Source organism: Corvus kubaryi, unplaced genomic scaffold (genome assembly GCF_017639235.1).
Source record: "Corvus kubaryi isolate FWS band 111438036 unplaced genomic scaffold, C.kubaryi_AGA036_p1.0 66, whole genome shotgun sequence".
NCBI classification, from domain to species: domain Eukaryota; kingdom Metazoa; phylum Chordata; class Aves; order Passeriformes; family Corvidae; genus Corvus; species Corvus kubaryi.
The window spans coordinates 32403734-32428494 of NW_024582054.1; the positions used below are offsets into that span (position 1 = coordinate 32403734).

The window sequence follows — 24761 nt, forward strand, 5'->3', positions numbered from 1 at the left end:
ATGGGGTTTATTGGTAACTACTGAAGTCCAATCAGAAATCCAGGTTAAAATGGGCTATGCTTTAGCCAGCTGTCTCCTCTACATACAGTTAATAGGTAGAGCTGCTTTTTGCCCAAAAAACCCCTGTTGTTGCTCCCTGCAGTTTAACACAGAGCTCATCACTGTAGTTGTGCTTGTGCTAAATATTTTTCAATGCTCAGGGCACATATATTTGATAACTCTTTGCTTCTATTGTTCTGGCAACTGGATGTTTTTAAGCTGTTCCAAGTTACAATCACTGCTTAGTATAAAAAAAGAGAGAAACCACCCAAATGTTAATTGATTTTTGGCCATGGTTATGGGAAGACTGTTGGCTCTGGTGAGGTGCAGAAGCCACCAGAACCAATAAGAAAGCAAAGAGTTTCCTTTCTATACCTTGGCATTTCTTTCAAGGTGCTCCTGCCACATTTTGTGGGAACTGCACAGTTTTGTGGTTGGATGGAGCTTGGACAGAAACCATCACTTGTGTTGGGCTCTTCCACAGCCCTGCATGTTTTGGTCCATGTATTGTGTATATGTGATCCATGGAGCTCCTGTGTTCACCTGGGGCATCATATTGCTCATAAATATTGTGCAAAGAGTTTGCCTATGGCAAGAGTGCTCAAATTTCCTGGCACAATTTGTTGATGAATAATAGAAAGAGTCTGGCTAAGTATGTTCATATACTTAAGGAGATGATTTTCCCCAGTGAAGCATTTGGGAGATGCTTGGGTCTTAAAAGGTTCACAAAAGCCTGCATGGTTTCAAGTCCTGCTGGCCATCATGTCAGTGTTAGCATTTCTCCCTCACTGGGATCTTGTTCTGCTCCTGTTGGAGCAGAGGGATAGTTCTGGCATATGGAGAGGGAGCAGGAGGGTCTGGGATACAGCCTTTGAAAGGGAAGAAAATGGGAGAAAAGTAACTGCAGACAGAACAAGTAACGGCAACTTCTTTCCTGAGGTGAAAATGTGGCACGGAGTTCAGGACAAGTAGGACTTTGTTCAGGCAGTTAAACCGAGAGAGGGAAGGATTAGATGGGATATTGGGAAGCAATTCTTGGCTGTGAGGGTGGTGAGGCCCTGGAACAGGTTGCCCAGAGAAACTGTGGCTGCCCCATCCCTGGAGGTGTCCAAGGCCACAGTGGAAGGTGTCCCTGCCCATGGCAGGGGGTGGCACTGGATGTTCTTTAAGGTTCCTTCCAACCCAAACCACTCAGTGACTCTTTGATTCTAATTAGTGAAAATGGGATATCAGCAGGATGAGAGACACCTGCAGAGTCTAACTGCAGTGGGACATTTCCATATTTGTTACAGAGGTACTTGTGGTTGGTCCACATTGAACAGTGTCCATGCACCGGGAAGACCACCAGGATGGGATGACTCCCACAACAGCTGCCCCCCTCCTGGCTGAGCTGGGCACTTGGGAACCCAGTGGGTTTGCAATGCCATCCTTAGCAGACACAGTCAGCAAAGCCAGACCACTAAACCAGCTCTGCTCCCTCTCTGGGCTGCTCCAAGCTGACCCCAACAGTCTCCAAATCAGATCCTGTAAATCAAGTCTCCTTAGTTTTCATTATTTTCCTGAATTAGAAGTTCAGGGAAGGCTTATTCTCATTTTGCCTGAAATAGCAGCACATGAGCTGGGCAGGAACAGGTCTAACCTTTCAGCAGAGTTCAGGCTCTGCCACCTCAGCGATTGTTTCTTGCCATCGCAGTGTAAAACTCTTTTCCCTTTCACTTCACATCATTTCTTTCTGCAGAACGCTTTCAGTGCAGATAATGCACACGGAGGTACAATGCAGGCAGTTGTCTGAGAAAAGAAACCCGTTTTCTTCTAGTGGGTGGTAGGTAAGAATTACTAATCCAATCTGCTTGAGTTAACGCAAAACAAGGATTAGGGTAAAGTTCCCGAATACGTTAATCTTCCTTTATAGAGGCAAACTTTAGCACCGTTATCAACCCCGTGGTTTATAGTTCATGGGAACAATGAACCAATTAAACTCGAGCAGAAAAAAATCTTGCACAAGTTTTCTGATTGTTACCTAATACTTTGAATTCTTTTGATTCTTAATTATTTGCCACTGTGTCATAGACGGAGGAAATAAAACGTTGTTTATTATTCATTAGACTGTTTCTAAACATATCCATAATTAACTGCATCTTATTGTAGTTGTTCTTTTCATCTCTCCCTTTATGAAAGTAGGTATTAAATGACACATAAGGGCCTGGATAACTGATATAATTGTTGGCAGTGGAAATAGATGGCTTACTGGAATTGTTGTGCCTATTCATAGTCAGCTAGTTGTGAAAAAACTCAGCTTGTGTGAAGGAAAGAAAAAGGGACATTCAGAACCATTTCTCTTAGGTTTTGGGAAAGAAAAAATACCTTATTTCACTTTTTATAAATGAGCACTCAACAGCAAAATGTCCTCTGGCATTACGGAAGCAAGCCCATTTGAAAAAGCCTTAAATGCTGCTTTAGCCCTGTTGGTATCCAAAATATTCTTACTTACTGCTGCTCTTACAGCAATTCATACAGTTTGGAAAATTTTACTGTGTATTCTGGATTTTTTTTCTGCCTTTCAAATTTCTGACTGGGGAACAGAGCAAAAGGAGAATAATTGGACTTGCTTCTTGAGACAGAAATGTCAAGGATTTACTTTTGAATGCTAAAAGGTCTATTCTCCTGTCAATACCTCCATGTGGATCTTGGACACATCTATTAGAGAAATGTAGTCCTAAAGCAAATGTTACACTGCAGGATTTCAGCAACTTCTGTGCCAGTGGGTCAGAAAAGGCAGCTTGATTTTAGAGTACTAATGCAGATGTTCTATCTAACCAGCTATTGATCCTGTTTTTGCAGTATCACTATGTACTTGTGCTTGTTAGAGATTGAATCCCACTGCAATCCAATGCAAAAGCTGTTTCTGGGAGATTCTGATGTCACCACTACTTCTGGAAACCTCAGTAATTATTGAGTATTTAATTGGACCAGAAAGAGAATGGAAGTAACCCTCTACTAAATACATTTTTGTGTACGACCAAAATTCCAATGCAATGGGCTTTATTAAAAAAGCCTCAGGATGAGACATGTTGGAGACTGCAATCCAAGCTCCAGTTCAGTTTATTAAGTCACATTTATAACATTCTCAATTAAGAGAATTGCAGTTCAGGGAATACAACAGGTCACAGCAGGTCAGAGTACAGGCCACTGTAGCAAAGCACTTGTCAAAGGCTCATTTTATTTAGTAAAAATTAGTCAGCTTTCACATCCCCTTGGTGAAAAGTGGGCCCTTGTGCAAGGCACTGAGCTGACCCCTTCATGCTGGAGTTAAACTTCTCAGCAGGAAGCAAAAACTCCTTGGGGGCAGTGACCCACTGTCTTGTTTTTCATCCTTTTGTTCAACTCCCTTGATTTCTGCTTTTCACCTGAGAGGAGCAGACAACTCAGCCATGGCCCTCCTCGGGACTGGCTGCTGCATGTCTTGACCCTCCAATTCATCTCTGTGCTCCCTCTATCCAGCAAAAACCTTTGGGAAGCTACAAGTGAGGTTGGGGGACTTTTTTAGATTGACATCAGTGTGCCATCAGAAAGTGCAGTGCTCAGTGCACCGTTGGCTCCCAGCACAGATAATCAGAGAATCCTTTAGGCTGGAAAAGAAATTTGAGATCATCAAGTCCAACTGATGCCAAAGCCACCACTAACCCATGTCCCTAAGTGCCACATCCACATGGCTTTTAAATCCCTCCAGGGATGGGGACTCTACTAATGCCCTGTGCCAATGCTTGATAACCCTTTTGATGAAGAAATTTTTCTTAATATTCAATCTAAGCCTCCCCTGGCACAACTTGAAGCTGTTTCCTCTCGTCCTATCACTTGTTACTTAGAAGAAGAGACCAACACTGATAATAAGGGACTCCCAACGTGGATTTAGTTAGAAACAAAGCATACCAAAATCTCAAACACAGCCAGGATATCTCCCCCAGTTGGGAGTGCTGTTTTCTGGGAACTGAGGGAAGCACTTGGCTGCAGGGTGACAGGTTAAGTGTGGTCTGTCTGCGGGCCAGACACTCTGAGGTGTAAACTGGGAGCGCTCCCAAGATGCCGAGTTACATCTTCTGGAGAGCTGCCCTGCTCCGTCAGGCTCCGCCGTGCCGGGGCCCCATCCTGGGAGCTCTGGAGCCAGTGGGAACAGATGGCACTCAGCACTTGGCAGCATTAGACCCCAAATCCCAGGTCCTGGGTCTTTTTTTTTGTCTAACAACCAAAAATCTCTTTCAATTCACGAGTGGCAAAGCAAAGCAAAACCGAGGTGGAGCGAGATGCACCGGGCAAACCTGGTTTGCTGCTTGAATAAATTTGCAAAAGTAGCGAGTGCTTCTTGCAAGCCCTCCAGTGCACAGCAGAAATAGTCCAAGTTTGAGGCTGGGGGACTTTTCAAGCTCGTTTTCCTGCTGTGGCACATAACGAACAGACAAAAACCCCTTTGCGTAGCCTCCGCTGGCTGCGACATTTGTTGGTGTCTGTGGATCTTATTCAGAGCGCTTTGTGCAACACTCGTAGTAATGTAAGTGTATTGTGGCAGGAGACTGGAGAGGGCAGCGGATCACTCGCTCGAAAACATGACCTTTTAATTTAAACAAAAGACTTGAAAAAATGAAAGTGGGTCTTAAACACAGTTTAATCAGTCAGGCGAAAGATGTCTAATGAAGCTGCCAGACAGATTTGTAGCCAGACTGTCACTTTACCCATCATGTTTACAGCCTCCAGTGGTGAGATTAGGACTGGGTGAAGGCACAGTCTATCCAAATTTTCCCAGTCTGCTCCTCTACCCTATTCGTTGAGTTTTGACAATTTGACAAATTATTTTGTTGTGTTGTCTCTAGACCTGGAGGAGGTGAGCGTGTCGCTCCCACCTTTGAGTGCAGCTGAGTGTTGCCTGATGGAGGGATGAGAGACCCAAAGAGATGCTGCAATGCTACAAAATCAAGGTAAACCCTCTTAGACTTTCTGCTTTATGACATTTTCCTCCTAGGTGATCAGTGCTAAACCACCTGCCTCTTGAATAAGGACAGCTGAAAAGTTTCAGAGCAATTTCTAAACATCTTGATTCCCTCTGCTGTGAATCAATGAGTTGTTTTCTTACCAGGATCTCCATTTCTTACTTAAAGCCGCTGGGATGCTGCAGTGATGAATAGGGCAGCTGTGGAAACCTTTCGGCAGTTGTTGCTGCAGCAGAAGATGCCTACACCAAGAAAGGACTTGATTTAATGAGAACCAAGTTAGAAACCTCCCCCAGAGTTAAATTCCCAGCTCTGTGACCATCGTGGCAGCGGCGATCGCACATTTCTCACCAGCACCAAATTGCTTCTGTCTTAGCCTTTCTGGATGCACAATTGTTATTTATTTTGCAGGGAATGTTTGCTACTTAAGAAGTTTTCCGTGGCTGCCTGTTGTAGAAGCCAACCTCTGTGTTTATCCACAGGCTAAGCAGGGCTCAGACACGCGGCATCTGAGCTCCCCCGCACAGCCATGTCGGTGAACTCAGGCTGGAAGGGGAAGAATTGCCTCTCTGGAAGATGAGAGGGGATCCATTTTCCATGCTAGCTCTTTCCTGGGGGGCTTTGCCAAGAAGAGAAAAAACCACTCACCATTTTCTCTTTTCACCCTTTTATTTATTTATTTTTTAAAGAACATCAAAGTTATCACTCCTGCTTTCTCACCATAATCCCACAAATCCTAATGTATGTCTCCCAGTCCTTTCACGCTAAAAGCACAAGTGTGTGTGTGTGTTTTGCAGCATTTAGGAGGGTGCTGGCTGTTTCCCCATTTGCATACACCCTGTGTCGCCAAAAGAGCCAAACCAGGAAAAGCAGTTCAAACTCAAACATTTCCTTATTTTTCTCAGGTACTTTAAAGCCAATTTTTCTTTTAAAATCACTTACATGATGTGATGTCTGATTCTGCTTCAGTGGAACAAGACAAGTGGACAAAAAAGGCTTTTCTTGTGAGTTGGTTTTTTTTTTTTTTTCTTCTCCCTTTCCCTAAACATTTTCTTTTTCCTAAGTTTCATGCTTAGCAAAAAAACCCTCGGTAATTGTCTTGTCATGATTGTAGCTTTTCCCATTCACTGCCACTTTACATGGAAGCCCCGGGAAAAGAATTCTTAAAAATGAAATTTCATGCTTGCATGTGTTTCTGTGATCTGCAGTGTGTATGATCTCCGAGTGGAAAAACTTCTCTAAAAATAACTGGATTACCCTTGCTCCGACGCCATCTGATGCCTCCTGAGCAGATCGCGCCGCTCGCCTGTGATCTCTCGCCCACCGCAATCGGGGTGACAGGCATTGAGGACAGGGCCTGGCGGTGACACCCCCGTCCTCAGCCCCCTCAGGACATGGGCTGGGGGAGTGGGGCAGCCCCTCTCAGCGGAGCACAGAGCTGTGACCTGTGGCAAACAGGGAAATAGTGTCGTGACCTGGCTCCTCGGGAGGACCTGCAGCTTTTTTGCCTCCAAGATTGTTTTCAGACTTATTTTCCTTGCAGGCCTCCTCCATACAGGGTTGTTTGGACAACGCAGCTTGGGGTGTGTCTGTCCAGTGGTGTGTGCAGGGCATCATCCCAACCCATCCATCAGGAAGGAGCCTGAGGGCTGGGACCTGCCCCCTTTGGTTGTAAGATCCTCTTTTCTCTGCAGCGTCCAGCCCTGGTCTGGGGCCTGCAGGTGGTATTGCAGCCCAAGAAATAAATACTGATAGAGCCCAGAGATCCAAATATTCATCTTTCAAGATGTTTTTCATCTTGTCTTACAATCCTTCTTCCTACATGAACAGGCTCTTTGGCTTCATTAGAATGGGAACTGCAGATGCAGCCAGAGCCACAGCAATCAGCTTCCTCTTTCCCTGCTGCCCGGTGATTTCATGGCAGGATTTCCTGCCTGGAAGTAGAAATGACTTTGTAAGTCCTTGCTCCTGCGATGCCACCCAGCAATGGCACCTGCCAGCTGGGCCTGTGCTGCCCAAAGGACAAAAGAGTGTGTCCCTCTCTGGCATGGCTGTATCCAGCCCTGACCCACATAAGTAACAGTCCCTGAAGGGCTACCTTGAAAAGGGATTAGGTAGGAGTGGGTAGGAAAAACCACTGAGCAGATGAGAGCAATAACACATTAGCAGGAGCGGGAAGGCTGGTCCGGTGACTGAACACCAGACTTGGACTCAGGAGATCAAGGTTTAATCCTCCATTCTTCCACAGATGTTGGCAAGTCACTTAATCTCTCTGTGCCTCAGTTCCCCATCTGGAAAAGGAAGATAATGGTAGTTCTTTTGTCTGCACTGTCTGTTTAGATTTCTAAGTTTTCCAAGGCCAGGGATGCTTCTTCAGGAGCATATAGATGGCACCTGCCTCTGCAGAGGGAACCACACTGCAGCCTTCCATGCTAGAAATGATAATTAATAAAAGAAATATCAGTCTTTTAATCATCAGGGAACTCACACTGGTTTGCAACAAAATTTGCAGTTAGTGCATGATCAGAGCTTAATTGAGGTTGAATAAGCACTTAATATAATATAATGGGCATTTCCAGAAAATGTCTTTGTGGGGTCTTGGGACTCTCTGTTTGCATCTTCAGATGACCACAACAGTCATCTCCATCCTGTAGTACCTGAGAGCCATTTTCAAGCTGGGTGTCAAGGCAGAAGTTGTAGTGAGGGGATTTTAACTGGCAAAAACCATCAACAACGGCTTTGTCTGTGATCATTCCCAACCCATCATGGATCCAGGAGAAATCAGATCAACTACTGCTGTGGGAATCTGCAATCCCCTCTACTTTGGAACCTTCTGTTTCTTCATCACCTGAAAAGTTTGGGCTTAATTCATAGAATCATAAAGTTGTAGAATATCCTGGGTTGAAGGGGACCCACAAGGATCATTGAGTCCAACTCCTGGCCTTGCCCAGCACAGCCCAGGAATCGCACAATGTACCCAAGAACACTGAATTTCACGTTCTCAGGGTTACGTGTATGTTATATTATTAAGGGTGATGTTGTTATTACCATAGGGAACTTACCACGACCAAAATCACCCAGGTTACTTTTCAGGAGAAAAAGCCCAAAGTAGCTATTTCTAAAACTTTTCCTTTGCTGATGTGACATGAAAGAAAAATATTTTGAAGTCTGTTCACTCTGCTTTCCAGTGGGAGAGAATTGGTATCTGTCCTGATTATACTTAGCATCTACCAGACTTTTCACTGAGGTTAAAAGGAAATTTCAGCAGGTAGGATTATCTCCAACAAGTGTTATATCCTGCCAAATTGTGTTTGGATTTTGTTAGACTTATTTACTTCCTCACAACGCCCAGGGAAGCAAAGACTTTTTTCCTGTAAAGACTTTGGCTCTGTTTGAAGACATGGGAACTGCGTTTCTGAGGTGAATCAGACTCAGGTGGACTCGGGATTTGACATAATATTGATTTAGTGACTAACTTCCCTCTTCTGCTGGATGTGCCATGGCTACTGTGAGCAGTGCTGAGCTATTAGAGAGCTGCAGGAATGCTTTCTGGTTTGGCTTAGGACAGTTCACTTGAAGTTTTTGGGATTAACTAGTGTGTGGTTCTATCTTGGCTCCAGCCTGGTCTCCAGAGCTGTGGGATGTCCTGAAATTCCTTCAGCATGTCCTCTCTCTCTCCATCTCCTCTGACTCTATCCAAGAACCTTGGTGAAAATTCAGACCTGACAGTGATGCCTTCACTGATGGTTCTACAGATAAACCCCTTGACTTCAGCCCTGTGATCTTTCATCCATCTCTTCTTTTTCCTGTGCTTCTCCCTCGTGCATGTCTCTGCTTTCCAGCACTTCCCATCTTGCTGCTCAGTCCTGTATCCCCATTTCATTAATGAGACATCAGGCTCTAAGTGGGCTCTGGGCCTTTCAGTCCTTTTCTTGTTGTGTCTGTCCCTGATGAAGACCTTCTGTGCCTATTTTACGTATCAACAGGGAATGATTCTCTCATATATTTGTTTTTAAGGGGTGATCTGACCGGAGAACTGATGCTAAGTGTCTGCCCCAGCTGCACCTTATACTTCCAAATCCTCTTTCGTTGGACAGGTAAGGAGCTCTGATATTCCTGGTCACAGCACATTCCTAATGAAGAGGGAAGAGTGGGGTAAGTGGAGACATTGCCTTTGCAGTGGGTTATGTGTCCCCACAATGGAGTAAATGCCCTGGAGTGAATATTCTGTGTGTGCATGATAAGCCTTAACTAGCCCTGATTATGTGCATGTTGAAAAAGATGGCAAGAAAATTACAGATATTTTTCTCTTTAGTTTTAAATTTCAAATGTCGCTATTTTTCTTTTTTTCTGTGACTAATTGCACTGAAATGTGGGTGGAAGAGGGTCTGGGTTTACCAATTGGTTGAAAATTAAGAAGAACTGAAAAAAAATTGTCTTTTTCCCCATTTCTGCTGAAAATTCTCTCTTATTTCTTTGAGCTAAACCTCTGCCATGCCCCCTGTCCACAGTAGTCTGTGTTCTTGGCATCCTCCTTGTCCCATGGGGTACTATTTTTGGCATCTTCCAGCTTCCTTGTGGTACTATATTCTTGTCTCTGAGTCAAAAGAACTGGGGGGGTTGTGGGGGTGCCAGGTGAAAATAAATCCTGGGAACATTTATACTTTTCACAGTGTAAATTTTCCATGGAGGAGGGAAATTTCTAAACATCTGTAATTTACAGTGCTTTGCTGCACAAGGGGTTTTAAAACATCAGATCTATTAGCTCTAGTCAATATAGGCCAAGTTATTCTGAGAGATGAAAATTCTACCTAGATCTTAAATCTTTCCTGGCAGTGACAGATGCCAAAGCCTTTCTGGAATAAGAAAAAAAAATACAATTGTTTTGTCAAAGCTCACTTTATAAATACCTTTTGCTGGAATGATGATGCTTTGTCTGAAACACACTGCAGAAAACTGACAGTGGGGATGGAAAATGCTGACCTAGTTTTATCCAGAACAAAAGCAGGATTTACTTTTTTGTACAATTTTTCCTCTTTTTCTTTTTTTTTTTTTTTTCTTTTTCTTTCCTTGTAAGAAAAGAGAGTTCAATAAATGCTAGGGCTTAGGGAAGAAGCTGGTAGTGGGAAGAAAAGCCAAGTACCTTCATGGTCAAATGTCCACAAGAAACCTTAATAATCCATCTAGAGCTCTTGGGCAGGCCAGTGGTGCCCTCTCTGAGATGTCGGGGTCCTGGTGCTTTTGATTGTTACAACACCATCGGTCTTCATCCCTACAAAACACCTTCAGCTTCTGCTCTGAGCTGCAGAGACATCTGGGCTTTTAGAAAAGTGAGATTAAAATGTGAGTTGCAGCCTCCCCGTTAGGTGGGACAGATGTGTGGGGTCTGGTTTGGCAGGGATGGATGAGGACTCTGGATGCCGAGTCAGGGAATTTTGCACTGGCTCTGCTGGAGGTCAGGTGGGCTCCTTCTGGTTCCTGACTTCAAAAAATTGTCATCTTCCTGCCTTTGGGTGAAGGACTCCAGCAAGTGGCTCAATAGGTGCAGGAAATCCTGTTCAAGTTCCTGGTAAGGAAAGGCAAATTAATGGGACAAGAGTTCAGCAGAGCTGTGACCCTCTAAGGTGCAACTTCTGGATCTGCTGAGGGAAACACAGTCCTTGTTCTCTTTTCCTTTATTTATCAGGCACCTGTTGAAGTCACACTTTGTGTAATTAAGGGGACAAGATCCGAGGCCAGGCCCTGCACTGGTGGTGTGGATAGACAGCACTGAGAGTCTAAATTTATTTAAAGGGGAATTGATACAGCTCTGATGGTGCTGGAGGCCAGGCTGGATGGGGCTTGGAGCAACCTGGGATAGTGGAAGGTGTCTCTGCTCATGGCAGGGGGTGGAATGGGATGATCTTTAATGTCCCTTCCAACCCAAACCATTCTGGGATTCTATGGTGTCAAAGCAAAAGGGGTTGGAGAGGATAACTGAGCAGAAATCATCATCCCAGAAAAAGTGTTCAGAACACAGAGAGAAGCTCAGCCGAAGTTTTCCTTCTTAAATTTGCCCCAGACATAATTAAAATCAACATATGCAATGAAGGAGCAGTACAACATTACTTAATTTTTTCTCTTCATTAGAGCTTCACGAGCATTTGGGCTCCACCAGGTTCCCATTCCTTATTGTAAACTCTTGGTGCTTACATCAGGTGCATCTTCCAGAGCATTCCAGGTCATTAAAAATTCACTCTCTCCTTTTTAATCTCTCGCTGAGTTGTCAGCCTCGAGTGTGAGTTCCTCCCTGGAATGCTGTTCCTTTAGTGCTCATTGTCAGGAAGGGTTTTGCTTGGAATTTTCCCCGGCTGGTGCCATAGTGGGCCGTCGCTGTGGGTCAAAGTTTGCATCTCAAGCCATCAGTTTTCATCATGGTGTTTGTCGTGAGCTGAGGACATTTTTATGAGATGAAACAACACGAGGGCAAAGCGCATTTAAATTCAGCCTGCCTGTTTCAAGCTGTAAATGAAGCAAATATTTTGTAAAAGAGAATAATTTGAAATACTATAAAAGATAAACCACTAGTATTTGCTGCCACTGATCTTCTTTTGTATGATTGGTAACATTGGCTTGCATAGGGCAAGAGCATTTTTTAAATAGCAGTTTTTTTAAATAGTATTAAAACTTACTAGTTTGTGTTTAGCAATATTAAAATTCACTGATTTTTACTAAAGAATTACTAATGTTTATTAAAAATTACTTGTTGATACTAAAAATAATATTTTCAGTCGTATTTTTTAAATAGTATTTTTAGTAATATTAAAGGTATTTAATATTAAACATTACATTTATTTAATATTATTTAATATTAATATTAAATATTAAAATTAATATTAAACTAAACATTTTGCTGATACTAGTTTGCTAGTTCCAGAGATATGAAATGATGAAGAGGCTTGTAGTGCATTGAGCTCTACACAAGCATAATGAAAAAACTCTGGAAAATATAATAATTATATAATTTTAATTCTTGACAATTTCTATGCATTTTTAAATTGTTATAATTTTTGTTTAATTTCCATAAGAATGCACTGTGATTCCTTTAAAAAAATCACATCCTTTCTAGGAAACTACGTCCTTTGTGGACTAGAATTTCAGCAACCAGAAGGTCTGAGGCAAACTATCACTTGGAGATGGCTCTCAGATTAAGTGTTAGCAGGTTCTTAAGCACTCAGTGCAAACAGCTGGGATTTATTCAGTGGAAAATGGATTTCATTGTACAAGGAAACAAAAAATTCAACCTCCAACCTACTGCACAATTAATTGTCATATTTGTGCCCAACTTCAGGACCTTTAATTGCAAATTCAAATCCATGAGAGGTGAAGAATACTCAGAAAGCTGTGATTAAATGTGAAATATCCCACAGCTGATGGGGTTTTGCCCCTCATTGCTGTCACTGGTGTCCACACTGTGGGATTCCAGTCTGGTGGGTGCCTGTGAGAGGCATCTGTTCTGCCCTGCCTTGCTGGGAATTGCTTGGGAACATCACACTGGGTTCCTGTGGAGATGCTGAGGGTTATCCAGCTCCAGAGACAGCCCCTGACACTCCAGCCCGTAATGGGCTCCCTCATCTTCTCTGGGTTGTTTGAACCATGTTTTAGCACCGCCACAAAAAGCCCCTGGTGAGCATCTCCTCCAGCAGGAGATTAAGAACTTATTTAGCCATGAGTGACTAAAGACCCCCGGGGGCTTCTGTTGCTCTGCTGTGGACTTCATGCCTCAGAAATGTGGGGAATGAGACCAGTTTGCCACAAGTGAGGAAAGCAAAGCAGTGCAGTGTTACAAACAGCTTTGGGTGCTGAAGTTGTTCTTGCAAAAGGGTGATAATTCAGAAAGACACGACAGCAGAGTACGGAGGAAACGGAGCCTCTGGGTCTCTGGCTCAGCCCCATCATGGTCAATGCCTCCATAATCTTCCTACCTGTTGCCCAGGTTGAATCACAGAGCAGGGAAGGGAGAAAGGTCAATTTGTGAAACCAGCAGAGCGATAAAACGAGGTGCTGGACACTGTCAAAGGCAGCAGGATGCTGAGAAAGCCTCGTGTGCTGCTGGTTTGATGTGTTGGTTCTCCTCACAGCGAATTCAAAGCGGGGACACATCTGAAAAGGTAGATAGTCTAATGAGTAAGACATTTGGTAAATAAGACCAATTAAAAATCAAAAGCAGTACACATCTGAAAAGGCAGATAATATGGTGGGTAAGACATTTGGTAAATAAGAGCAAATAATGATGTTCTAAACCTCAACCTGACACACTCATGTCAACACTTGCGCTCTCACCCACAGCGGGTTTGTACCATTTTTAAAATACAGCAAGGTTTTTGTCCTCTCTGGGAAGGATTTTGTTGCCTTCTAATCAGGTTTTTTACTTCACTTTTGGGGATGCTGTAGGATCCAAAGAGGGGAAGGTAGTCTTCCCTTTTTTTCCCTTCTGTTTGTTTGTTTTTGTTTTTGTTACATTTAGAACACATGCAAGAGTAAGCTGTGATGGAAATGCTTTCATGCTTTTATTTATTTAGAAGTGTTATTAGGACAAATTTTGCAACAAGGCAGGGGCAGAGCCCTGTCTCCCAGAGCTTCCATATCCAGGAATAGAATGATTTGGGTTGGAAGGGACCTCAGAAATCATCAAGTTCCAGCCCTCCTTCCATGGGCAGGGACACCTTCCACTAGAAATAAATAAATAAACAGCCAAGTAATTTTGGTTTGGGGGAGAGGGGAAGAGAACTGCAGAAGCAGCTTGGGATCCCATAACAGGCTTAAGGTGGATCAAGAAGGGAACTTGTGTATCCTAAATTCTGTAGGGTTGGGTGGGAAAATGTTTAAACAGATGTATTTATGGGGCTGTGAGGTTCTACAGAAAAGGCTGAAGCCCTTCTTACCTAATATATCATCTGTCCTTCTGGGGTAGAGAGCTTCCCAAGAGCTTCAGGTTCAGCCTAAAATAAGTCCAGTCCTTAAACAATCTTTGAGCCCAGCTTTAGAGTTGTGGGACAAGCTGGTCCATCTCATAAGGCAGTGGCAGAGCCCTGTGCACCCCTTTGATTTCATGGAGTCATCATTTTAAGTCTGGGTGGTCCTTACACTGACAAACTGCATATCCCACACTGGATCTTTCTATTAATTTAAAAAGCAGACTGAAGTTCACCATTCTGTGATGTTAAAAAGTCCATTCCTGATTTGAAGACCTCGAGAGCTAGATGGTCCCCCAGTTTGCTGAATTTCTGTCACTGGAGTTAATTAGTTTCAGTATTAAAAATATTTACCTTATTTCTAGAATTTCTCAGGCTGAGTTTTTGAGGCATTGCTTCTTCATACATCTGTCTTTAGGTGTCAAAATCCATGTTTCTATCAAGTGTTTTCTCTTGATTTAAGTACCATCTAAAATCCTCTGTCTGGACAAGTGCTGCAAACCACAAATAGACCAGAATTGCTGCCTGACATTTTTCACATTGCAATTCCAACTAATCTGAGCAGAGCTCAGTTCATGTGATACTTGATGAAAATTTTTCTGTTGGGGGAGTGGCTGAAAAAATAAATAAAATTTTCTCAAATTCACTTCTGCTTGGAACTGCTATTGGAGAATTCTTTGAAGGATTTTTCCATGTTTTGTTTGTTTCTTTAAAGCACATCTTGCTGCTAGGAACTGAATATTTGAGCTCAGCCGTGGCTGATGACAGATGTCACCCAGCAGTGCTTCTCCGCCAGCAGTGGCTGAGTGGGACTCCCAAGGCCAAGTTTCCAGTTTCAGTACTTGAAAAAAAAAAGAAACAAAATAAAATGTGAATTCACTCCGCAGTGTTTCAAGGGTTACATAGGAAATTTGTGCTCAGCGGGTTCTTATTTGAGGAAAATGCAAATTCAGGCTTTTCCTTGGCAGTAAAAATGACAGAGGAATAACTAGGAGAGTAACTCATTCAGAAATAGGAAGAAAAATCAAAATATAATATTCCATAGCTCATATTTTATTTTCTGAAATACGGCGTGTGTTGATGTGATAGCAAACCTGAACAGCGACAGTGCCTTTTTCTGGTCTCTTTCTCTTACTGAACCCACTTTGGGGTTATTTCCATAAAGGCACAGGTTGCAGCTGGTGCAGGTGGAGGGGTGTCACGTAAGACACAGGGACGTGCAGCTGGAAGAGTCCTGTGAATGCAGCTCCCTGGCGTTTTCAGGAATTACAATTGCTGTAACATTTTGCTGTATAGGCAGACCTTTCCCTACACTTACTTTGTCGCTGGGTCACAGCTCTTCATCCTCCAGGACACAGTTTCCCCCTTTCCCTGGCAAGCAAACGCCTGGGAAATTACCCATATCAGCAAATCCAGCTACAGGTCTTGATAAGGGAAATATCTCCTGCATACTCAGGACTTTGGTAGTGATTAGGGATGGATTTATTCCACTTCCAGGGTGCTGCGCTTTGGTCTGCCATCCTGCAGTCCTTTTAGGAGGGGACTGTCTGTTTTGCTGCTTGTTGCATAGCACATGGTGGACAGTAAATCTACATTTAATTCATGCTGTATTTATTTGTCTGTAGACTTCAGAGATTTTATACTAGAGGCAAATGTTGTGTGAGTCCCATATAACTTATGAACAGCTCAGGACACAGCACTTTATCCTGGGATTCTCACCTCAAAACCTTTAATTGTTGGTAGACCTGAGCAAAACTTAAAGGAAAATTTGCACAACTCCCTGAACCTCCATAATTCTCCAGACAGTAAAAAAAAAATCCTTCACTTAGGAAACTGAGCAGATAAATATAGAGGACCTGGTGACCATGAGGCACTTTCCTGTATCACTCTGACTTTCCTTGTTGCAAGAGTTCACAGAGAATGAACAGATGCTTTTAGGATGCTGTTCATCTGATGTTCTGGGACTGAATTAAATTAAATTGTGCCTGTTTCTCTTCACTGACTTAAAATCTCTTAGGAGAGCTGGTTCTGATGGAAGTACCTGTGTAGTGTGTGTGTGCCCTGATACAGATGGATCACCCTCCTACCAAAATATTGCCTGCTGTCCCTCATTAGACAAGGAAACTTCAGGCATCTGAATGGGGACAAGAGTAATCTCAAATCTTCCGGTGGTCCAGGGACAATGCCCAAAGCTTGGCAAAACCAGAATAAAGAAACAATCCTGAGGGAGCTGGGGCTGTTTAGCCTGGAGAAAAACAGGCTCAAGTGAGACTTTGTCACTCTCTACATCTCTATGAAAGGAGGTTGTAGCCAGGTAGGGGTCAGTCTCTTCTCCCTAGTAACGAGCAGCAGGACAAGGTGAAATGGCCTCAAGTTGCACCAGGGAGGTTTAGATTGAATATTAGAGAAAATTTCATGTAAAGGGTTGTCAAGCACTGGCACAGGCTGCCCAGGAAAGTGGTGGATTCACCATTCCTGGAGGTATTTAAAAGAAATGTGGATGTGGCACTTGGGGACATGGGTAAGTGGTGGCCTTGGCCGTGCTGGGGGAGTGGTTGGACTTGGTGATCTTAGAGGTCTTTTCCAACCTGAGCTATTCTATGATGAGTCTGTGTAGATGAGCACTACAAAAAACCCCCACAAAACCAAATTAATAACACAGTTTAAAACTCACTGATAAAATAATGGCTGCAGGAGCAAGTATGCACATGGAGACAGTGTGTACACATGAATGGAGAGAGAAGCTGCTGTCCTGGTTCAAGGTAAGGGCATACCCTGTACACAAATACATGTACAGTCTCAGCAAATTCATTGTAAAACAAATTAAACCCATCACCAATAATGCAAGGAAGAAAGGAAGATTGTGTGATAATGAAAGATATGACCCGATGCAGTTATCTTTGTTCCCATCATAAGGAGTGCAAAAAAAAAAAGTAGAATTTAAATCTCATCAATAAGAACACTGTTGCACACCTGGGGTCTAAACATTTGGGAAGTGCTGTATTAGTGAAACCATCTCCAGGGTTACAGGGTGGATGAAAACTGAAAGCAGCAGCCACCTGCAATTTCAAATCACTAATTTGGGAAGACGTGCCTGTGCCAGCCTATTTCAAAAGCCCCAAAGAAGCTGCATCATCCCTGTTATTACTGTGATCCCAACACCTCCACATCCCGGTGTACAGGGATTTAGATGCACACAGTGACTCTGTGTCTTAAGATGAGACTCTGCACCCCTCAGAATGCCTTTAATTCCAAACCTCCAGGGGTTATATTCCCCTCTTGATGTGTCTGGATTTATATCCACAGCTCCTGGTAATATCCATGGGAATTGCAAACATGAATCCCTGTTTGAGAAGATGAATCCTCACAATTTTTGTTGCTGGAGTTTTGTCATGTTTCTCTTCCATCATGTTTCTTGTACTTATTATTTATTAGCAAGCTCACACTCTGTTGATGTGAACTATTGAAATCTACATATTCCTGGGTGAAATTCTACTATTTTAAGGTAGGGAATGCTTTTCAAATCCATTTCAAAGCATGTCCACAAAGTGTTTTGTGGACATTGATAATGACATGAGAAGGTGCACCTGAGCAGGGTGACACCTCCAAATAATCTGCAGAATTATGTTCTGATCCCCACCCGGGCTCGCAGTTCTCACCAAAAGAAAAAGCTGGACTAAAGCTTGGTGGCTGGCTTTTCCACCCTGAGGAACTATGGTCATAAAGTGTGTGCAAAATGGCTGTCAAAACACTAAAGAAAGCAGGCTCCACACGGCATTGTTGTAGGAGCCTTAATTCAAGTTGCACTGAATTAGCAGAGCTGCTTTTCATATCTGCGGTTTTCGGAAACAAAATGACTTGTACTCACTAGCCCACTGCTGGTCCTTGCTCCCAGGGAGCAGTGCAGCTGCACCTGAGAAGTTCTGGATGATGTAAAAAATCCCTCCTTCCCCCCTGTCCCCCAAAGTTGTCTTAATCCAGTCCATGCCATTTCCATCCCACAGACATGAAGGAAACCTCCTGCCTCGTAGGCGATCAGTCCCAGCTTAGTGCCTCCCATGGGCTGAGCTCCCACTCCTGAGCAGGCTCTGGATTGAGCCAAACACCAACTAACAACCCCATCACCTGGTTTTGATCTTGGAGACCATGTGGGTTTGGCTTCTCGTGGCAAACAGGTGTCAGGGCTGCAGGACGAAATCCTAAAACGGACTAAATAAAGCCGCGCCTCCAAGTCCTTTGTTCGTGGAGTCTCCCATAGATCCGCTCCTCTCCAGCCTCTTTTAGCATCTCCGTGGAACCTAAAGATAACCTGATTAGGCAACATCACTTAGAGTGCCAGCAGCTCAGATAACACACACAGCCTTTCCCATTTGCCCCCACACTGAGCTACATCCCTCACATCAGGACAGCCTCACGGAGGGAGAAGAGCTCATTGAAGCCGAATCTTAGTGAGGCAGAGGTAATGCTGCTGCTCACAGGAAAGGATTTCAAAGACTGTGTAGCTGTAGCACTGTCTCTTTTTTTGTTGAAGGTGTCAATTCAGCTCAGTCTTCCCTGACAGTAATCTCATCCACAGCAGCATGTGCCAGTAATATCCTCTGTTGTTTCCTTCCAGCTCACAGACTCTGTCCTGTCTCCTCTGGTGGTGACCTCACCTTGTCCCTGCAGTATTTTGTCATTTTGCAGGAAAACCACAGCACTCTGAGAGAATCGTGTAGAAAGGCATCAGCTTTTGGAAAACTGCAGCTAGTAGGAAATGCCATCAGGTAACGTCACCTTGCATTGTCCCAAATGCCCTTCAAGTGGCTTTTCAGAGAATTTAAAATCCAGTTTGCAGTCTATTCTTTGTTGACAAGATCTAACAAGCCATGGAAAAGGTGAAAAAAATACCATTCAAGGACCTCTAAGGTCTATCCTCAAGAATTTTGCTCCTCTGAATCATGGAGCCCTGTGTAATTCGGGAGGGAGATCACAGAATGTCCTGAGTTGGAAGGGACACACCAGGATCCAGTCCAACTCCTGGCCCTGCAGAAGATAGAGCTTCCTCGAAAGCCAGGACAAAGTTGGATCCCTGGAGAAGAAATGAGCACCACAGACCTCACTCCTTTCTACTCCATGTGTATTTTTCAACCTGACTTTCTTTTTTACACAAATCACTCCAAGTAAGAACTATCTTTCTGAAGAAAACCCAACCAATGCAGCCAACAGAAAAGAAAAGGAGTGAAGAGAGAACAGCTCTGCAAGTGCAGCCCCGTGGTGAGTTCACCTGCTGTAGGTCATGCTGTGGCCTGATCAGAGTGAATTTCAGCTGAAGATCCCATAACAGCAGAACTTTACTCCATGTGTGGAAACTGCTGCCTTTGGCTGCTATGTCCTACCTTCAAATAAGTTTTTACAGGCATTGAATGCTGGTACTTTCACTTGTGGAGAGTAATGATGGTGGAGTGCATCCAGGTGTTGGATATTTAGCAGAAATAACCTTTTCCCCTTCTATTTTCTAGACAACAAGATTCAATATTCTCTTCTGAACACAAAGAAACAAAAAATCTTTGAGCAATCAAACCAGCAGGACTCCCTCAGTTGTCCTGCACTCACAATCTAATTTTCAAAAGAAATGAGTGCCCCCCATGCCAGGCCAGGGCTGGATCTTCACCTCTGGATGAAAATAAAAATGTCTGCTACCTTTCAGTGTAGAGCTAAAACTCTCCTCTGTCCACACAGCATTTTTCTATGAGCAGTTTTCCTCTTAAAATTATCCAGCAACCTCAAGCCTCCCTCTCAAAGGATGAGATATTATTGTTACCCTTAAGCTTATCTGCCAGACAGCAAAGACATCCTGCTTGTTTTTCCCTCTCCAACTGAAGTTTGATTCTCAGAGTACCTGCAAGCAAGGATGACTCTGAAATTTGCTTGTACCTCAGATGAGGCTGCACACAAAGATGAAGTGCTGTGACAAACACATAAAAAGTTGGTGTTTGCCTGGCTCTCTCTGTCTCATTCAGACTTAGGAACCTCTGGATTAACTGACCTGTGTGTCAAAGAAAAAAAAAAAAAAAGCAGATTATATTCTGTCAAACGGAGAAAAAGCAATAAGTAAGAGTTTAGAGAACTAACCACAACACGTCTAATTATTTGGGCTTAGGATTTCACTTACTGGGTTTTTTTTCTTTTTCTTTTCTTCTCCTAGCCCCTGCCTGATACTTAAAGCACAAAACCCAGCAGGGAGAGAGGTAATGGAATTTGGAGGCAACTGGTGTTCAAAGACCTCTCTTGAAATGGGTCTATGCTAATGACGAGGGTCTGTGCAAATTGGGTCGATGTCCCGCGTCCTCCAAAAGGGGCAACTTCATCAGGACAGCCAACTTGGGGCAGGATTGTCTCCCCGAGGATTTCACAGGGCTGCACCTTTAAGCCAAAACCTCAAAGAGTTTCTGGCTATAACTGACCCGGCCAGAGCAGGACACATTTCACCCCCCGAGAGTCGCCGGGCGCGTGTGTGGTCCCTGAGCTGGGCACGGGGAGGGCACGTTCACCCCGATGTAACTGAGTTTAATTGCTGCCTCCTGACTCTTCAGGGAAGGAATCTGTGCTTAAAGGCTCAGAGCCTTTTCCTTGAACTTTCTTTCTCCAGACTGAGCTGATGTGAGTCCTTGATGGAACCACATTGGTGAATTATTGCTGAGATGCAGAATTGAGTTTGGTGCTGAACCTCGTCGCAATCCCTTTTTTGTCTTCTCTCTGTACCTTCATGAAATATTAAAAATTGCACTGCATGCTTGCACATGTGGCTCTCATGCAGAACACTTCCCCACAAAGCTTAAAAACTTAAAAGGTTCTCTATAAATTAAAAAATCAGTTTTGCAGAAGGAGCAACTTTCTTTTTTCTGAGACAAAGAAAACCTTTTTCAGAAACAGAGCTTTAAAAGACATGGAACTGGAAGTTGGTTAAATATGAGCTGTATTTCAAACCCACGGGGCTTTCTGTTGAAAATGTGGGTGCAGGCACTATATTGGCCCACATTTCTTAAAAAATAGACATCACTAAGCAATATTGTCATACGCAACAGTTTGCTGGTTTGGAGGAGAGGCTGTTGTGTATCCCTGGAGGGAACTGGTGCTTGGTTACACTGGCTAAGAAAGCACCAATCCATTAAAGAAACCTGTAGGTGCAGCGCAGCACCTACAGCTGCAGGCCCTGTTTGAATAAATTGAGGCATTAAATGCATCATATTCACAGTAAGCAATAAATGCAGGTAATTATGGAAATGAGAGGCCAGGGTGAGGGGAATGGGTGAAGTGCTTGTTCATATGCAGAGCAAGGCCCAAACAAAGCCAGCAATTCCTTTATAGAGTCACCACTGACAGGTTGCATGTGACCTTTGGTTGTAGAGGGAGTTGCAATTTTTCAGGGTGGTCCAGAGAGTTTGTCCCATCCTGGAAAGAGACAGTAGTGGGAAAGCCAAACTTGAGAATCCCAGCTTTGGATTAGAAAAACAACAATTTTTGTTGTGAAAATGGTTTGTCCTATTTTCAGGTATGTCAGCTGAACTTTTACCGTCTGCCAGCAGACATTGCCTCTCTCACGTTCTTGGGTGACTATAATTATGTCACTGTAGAAAAATAAATAGCTTTTTCACTTTTTGTAGTAACAGGGTTCCACCATATTCATCTTTCCAAGTAAATTCGCAGGGATATTTTGCCTCCAAAAAGCAGTTTGCAGACATGTCCGTGCCCCCTGCTGCCCCTCAACACTTCCCCTCCACAATGCAGAATGACCAGAGGCTGGTGTTGCTTCTTGAGGGATAAACGTGGCTATTTCACATTCAGGTGAAATGGCAAAAAAACCATGGATAGCCTTGGAAAAGGAGATACACACATCCAGTGGGAAACCTTCCACTAGTCTTAATGGTTGGTGAGCAGCTCCTGTGTGAAGCCCTTTGGCTGATTAGTGCCTGTGAACTCAGTGCTGATTCCACCTAAAGACTGCAAAGGAACTTCAGGGAAAACAGTGTTTTCCTTTTTGATCAGCTGCATCTCTGGCAATATAATGAGCACAATTACCCTTCCTTGACTATGCAGCATCATTCTGTTAATTGGTGATGATGTTTTCAAGCTTATTAAAACCAGGCAGTGTATTCACAAATGTTTAATCAGAAATTTCTGGTAACATTTAGAATATTGCCTTGTTTTCTTTGGTTTTTTTACAGACATCAAAATCCAAGAAAGTCTGTTTAGTGTCCTGAAGTTTTCCTGCTTTGAAACATGAAGGAACTTACATTTCATATTAGTGCTTGTTAAACAACCATGTTTGTTATCTGAGGCTCAAATCTGCAAACTTCTCCATACCTGAGGATGTTTTTGGAAATTAATTCTCCATCAAGGTAGCAACAGAGGTTCAATTCCAATTACAGTGGTAGATGCAGCAGCAGGAGGAGAAATGTCACAGTTGCTACAGACTATTTCTGGATTATTGTGCTTTTAAAGGGAAAAAAACCCTCATCAACAAGATTTTTTTATCCTCAATTTTCAATCCAAGCAGAAGTTTAGAGACACCAAACAGATGAAAAGAAGAACTTACTGAGACAATGCAGATCAATGTGAGAGGTAATGGTCTCATCAAACCTGCTGCCAGATGCCTTGCCTTGAATGAATAAAGGAGCTGCTGCTCTACAGTCCTGCTGTTCATTGGTGCTTGGAACAAGAGGGTCTGAGGACACCTTGCCTACCAGGACTACAGGAAATTCAATTTCTGTTTGGTCTGTGGGGTGCTGGAATTGCCCATCCCCATTACCCATAGAAGCATGGGAGGTGTAAATAGCCTGAAAAACTCTTGCAACCCAGAATCATTGTTACATTTAGTTCATAAAGTCAGAGCAGCTCTTTGTTGGTGCTGCCAACAACTCCCAACCACTGACTGTGTGGTGGGACATAGGAACACTTCAGCTGTGCCTTCTCCTAATGCATAAGATGGCCAGGAATCTCCTTCAGAGCTCAGTGTTTTTTGGGATGAGTGTGTCCATGCTCAACCTTTCTGCCCATTTGTCACCCACAAGATCCATAGTTTACCTTTAAATGGATAGCTGACTCCAGGATAACTACCCCAAGACTAAAAGCAGAATTCTGGACTGATTTTCAACAAAACATTGGTAAGTGTTTCTGATTTTGTTCAAAAAATATTGCTGCCTTTGCTTAGGCAAGTTGATAAAGGATACGAGACACAAATACCAGCACAAAAATGACTAATTTCACTTGATTGGTTTTCCTCAGCTTTATCACTTCATTAATTTCTAAGAGATTTTGGTGGGTGTTTTCTTCTTGCTCTGAACTGTTTGACCTGGCAACCCATGAGCTTTGCCCATTCCTCCCCGGAAAGCTGAAAGACCATTCATAGAACTGTACAGCCCTAGCATGGTTTGGGTTTAAAGAATCCAGAAAGACCATCTAGTTCCAAAGTTCCAACCCCCCTGCCATGGGCAGGGACACCTACTCCTAGGTTTAGGTTGCCCAAAACCCAATCCTAAGTTGCTGTAGCCTTGCTGAATGGGGTATTTTGTCCCATGTGGTTTGAATCCTCCTGATCTGGAGAGATCTTTGCCATCCTGAGCACTTCCAAATCCCTCTGGTTTTGGGGGAAGATGGAGGTGTTCATCTATCAGCAGCACAGAGCCTATAAGCACAAGCTTGAGAGTGATAATCATGAAACTGAACATGGTCTTGATCGTAAGTGCGAGGGGGGAGCTAAACATAGCTTCCCCTAATCTCTTGGGATCTGGGAATTTATCTCTCCCCTTAATTGAATGAATGGGAAATTAGATAAAACTTTGCAGAGTAAATCTTTTAGCAAATGTGATACCCAAGTAGAAAATTTTCAGCAGACTCTACATTTTCACAGCTGCTCCTTTGTTTTGTGGAAGTGTATTTTGAATGTAAGTCCTGCTTACATTGCATGCCTATTAATTCTATTGTACATATTAAATGTCCTCTTTGTAGGGTGTAAAACCAGAAGGGAGACTAAAAACAAATAGCATGTGTTTAAAATGTTTTATGGAAGATGGCACCAATATTTTCTGAGCACCTCCATGAGTCCAAGGCACTGCTCTCTGATAACACTGTTACTGCTCAAGGCCAAAACTGGAACCTAAAATTAAGTAGGAAATAATGGAAGAGAAGAGAGAGAATTTGCTACTTAGCTTTGCAAGAGACAAAAAACCCCCAAACCCTAACATATAGAAAAGGCACAAAAAATTCTTGCTTGCTTCTCTACCAGCCTACTTGCATCTAGGACAATTTAAGTCTGATTTGCTGTCCATTGTCAAGAAGTAAATTATATTTCCTTCCTATTTCAGCAATTCCTGTAAATCATTAAGAGCAGCATCAGTGTTGTGTGTTATCACCCACAGAAATGTGGTTGTCACCCACTCGCTGTGAGAGGCACTGAGAGGTACCTCAGCAACCCTTTTGTAACAGAGTTCTGGGCACTGGTCTGCAGAGATTTATTCTCCTCTTACAGATTTGTGTTTTACTTGGTGGACTTTAAACTGGCAGAGGGGAGGTTTTGATAAGATGTTAGGAAGAAATTCTTCCCTGTGAGGTGAGTGCGGCCCTGGCACAGGTTGCCCAGAGAAGCTGTGGCTGCCCCATCCCTGGAAGTGTTCAAGGCCAGGTTGGATGGGGCCTGGAGCAACCTGGGATAGTGGAAGATGTCCCTGCCCGTGGCAGGGGGCTGGAAACAGGTGGTCTTGAAGCTCCCTTCCAACCCAAACCATTCTGGGATTCTATGATTCCA

At 43.4% G+C, this 24761-nt stretch overlaps 1 long non-coding RNA gene across 1 annotated transcript; it reads right to left on the minus strand.

The window, feature by feature from the left end:
* Positions 1–5671: 5671 nt before the first annotated feature.
* On the minus strand, positions 5672–24611 carry LOC121674041. The gene is made up of 4 exons (XR_006019419.1): positions 18101–24611; positions 13946–14816; positions 12986–13163; positions 5672–11522 (listed from the first exon to the last, which is right to left on the minus strand). It is a non-coding gene; the product is annotated as an uncharacterized LOC121674041 (long non-coding RNA).
* Between the last annotated feature and the right edge of the window lie 150 nt (positions 24612–24761).